Source organism: Culex pipiens, chromosome 2 (assembly GCF_016801865.2).
Source record: "Culex pipiens pallens isolate TS chromosome 2, TS_CPP_V2, whole genome shotgun sequence".
Lineage (NCBI taxonomy): Eukaryota > Metazoa > Arthropoda > Insecta > Diptera > Culicidae > Culex > Culex pipiens.
Genome location: NC_068938.1, coordinates 120318680 through 120321220, shown reverse-complemented (window position 1 = coordinate 120321220; position 2541 = coordinate 120318680). Strand labels below are relative to the sequence as shown.

At 43.4% G+C, this 2541-nt stretch overlaps 1 long non-coding RNA gene across 1 annotated transcript; it reads right to left on the bottom strand.

Moving 5' to 3' along the window:
• Positions 1-206: 206 nt before the first annotated feature.
• LOC120423679 (uncharacterized) lies at positions 207-2186 on the bottom strand. Its single transcript, XR_005606272.2, has 4 exons — positions 2066-2186; positions 919-990; positions 742-859; positions 207-647 (listed from the first exon to the last, which is right to left on the bottom strand). It is a non-coding gene; the product is annotated as an uncharacterized LOC120423679 (long non-coding RNA).
• Positions 2187-2541: the final 355 nt, after the last annotated feature.

Here is a 2541-nt window from a genome sequence, read left to right as displayed (position 1 = left end):
ATAAACTTGTCACCAGCTAACCAGACATGTATGAGACTTGGATAACAAAAGTTCACAACTCACCAGAAACGCTGCTTCCCGCACCACGAGGTCCAGTTGTTGAGGTTCGCGTCCGCTGAGCAGAAATTCCTAAGATCCTCTCCCCGTCTCCACACCCAGAACCGAAAAAGTAGAATATTTGCAGTGCACAATAAAATCATTAGTTATAAGTTTCAAGTTTTATTTGGCCCAAAAGGGCGGAAAAATTCAGAAGTACACAAGAATTCATCATGATTGGATCCATTTAATCGCACTCAAAGAGGCGCCTTCATCAGGCCGTTTTAAACGTACGGACAAGATGGTCATACTAAACCTATATTAGTGAATTAACCTAAGTGTAAATGTGTCAGTGTAAAAGTGTAAATCCCTCGACGCTGCTGTCTGCGGTACGGCGTTCTCACGCCCTCGTTCGTCGGCTTGGTCGTCCTGACCCGCCGTCATACCAGCTGCCCGTCGTAACACCATCTCGCCACCGACTCCTAGCCGGTTCTCCGGGCACACCAGCGGCCCAGTCAAGCGCGGCGTAGATCCACTCCAGTGGACCAGCGTTCGTTCCAGCCGCCGCCATTTTGTAGTTGTAGTACATGTTTGGAAGAGAAGAATAGGGCCTGGACAGAAGTCCAACGAGAAGTCCTTAGAATGGCGATATTCTACCAATTTTCCCCAAAAAGTCCACTCTGCAGACACCCTCACGAATCTTACCGATCTCAATCAATACTCCTGCTTACTGCATCGATGCACGCGCACAAGCCATGTTAATAAAGCTTTGGCGCTTAGGTGAGGCGCAGACCACAGTCCGGCCAAAAGATGACCAATTGCTCTAAAGAAATAAGCGCTTAATTTAGTAATCAGCAGCGCTAGGTTAGAACCACTTCGCACCTATTGTGATCGCGTTCAATTTGGTTCACCGCGAAATCACTCCGTCCCGATCCTCAGCCTCAAAGCTGCGTTCTAGATAAAACAATTAAGTTAGAACTAATCCACCATTTTCCCGGGACACTGCACAGTGGGCGAAATGGAACCCAAAATCGGACTTAATTGAACGCGGCTGGTTCCCTGGTATGAATAATACTGTTTCAAATGGAAAAAAATCCGGGGAATTGATTGGTGATGGTTTCATCCACCGCACGAAACGGCAAAGGGTCCATTTTGCCCCAATTCCCCATTTTTTAACATTTTTTCTTGAAAATCGACTTTATTTAGAGCGTAGGCTTTATGCGGCCTTCCAAAATGCACTTAACTTATGTGAAAATGTCCCAGGAATCCAGTAAAAATAACCACTTGCTCCGCAAAAATCATCTAGGGTCCATTTAACCCCAATTCCGCTATAAAAGCATTTTTGGCCGTTTTCAAATGTTAGGTCAGATTTTAAAAATCTGAAAATATTTTTATCGTAAAGATCAGACAATTTTACGTAAGAATGACGATTTACACTTGAAAGTTTGACACATTTATGTTGATATAGAAATTAAACTAAATAAAATGATTGAAGAATCACTTTTGGGCCAATTTTCCCAAACGCAGAATAAACTGCCTTTCACATACATTTTATTTTTATCAACATAAATGTGTCAAACTATCAAGTGCAAATCGTCATTCTTATGTAAAATTGTCTGATCTTTACGATAAAAATATTTTCAGATTTTTAAAATCTGACCTAACATTTGAAAACGGCCAAATATGCTTTTATAGCGGAATCGGGGTTAAATGGACCCTAGATGATTTTTGCGGTGCAAGTGGTTATTTTAACTGGATTCCTGGGACATTTTCACAAAAGTTAAGTGCATTTTGGAAGGCCGCATAAAGCCTCCGCTCTAAATACAGACCGATTTTCAAGAAAAAATGTTAAAAAATGGGGAATTGGGGCAAAATGGACCCTTTGCCGTTTCGTGCGGTGGATGAAACCATCACCAATCGATTCCCCAGATTTTTTTACATAAGAAACACTATTATTCATACCAGGGAACCAGCCGCGTTCAATTAAGTCCGATTTTGGGTTCCATTTCGCCCACTGTGCACTGCTTACAGCAGTCAGGTCGATGAACCCGTGGCACAAATATCCAACTTGTAGATCTTCTTCACTTTTGTTTCCTCTTGCAGACGCGAAATTGGTTTAGCGAGGTGACCTGCTTTATGGTTAACTGCCAACTGATGGTGGTATTAGAGCATGTGGTAGGTTTTATCAGTTCGATGGTCATCTTCGGGGTCATCCTCGGGCTTATCGTTTCTGAGCGAGAGAGCAACGTGAGCGAAGTGAGGTCAGCCCTCAGGGTCATCAGACCGGTCCTCCGGTTCTGGACTGGTTGGTTGAAGGAGATTAATTGAGATTATGCGGTGATCGTGGGTGTTAATGTTGATCTCCGTGTTGACTGTCACACAGGTAGTTGATGTAGTCTTCCCTCGTGGTCATTCCATGCACAGGTGTGCACTTTCAGGTAATCGCAAATGCTGATGATGATTGGGGTAAACATTGGTGCAGATACCCTCAGTGAGCGAACAGTA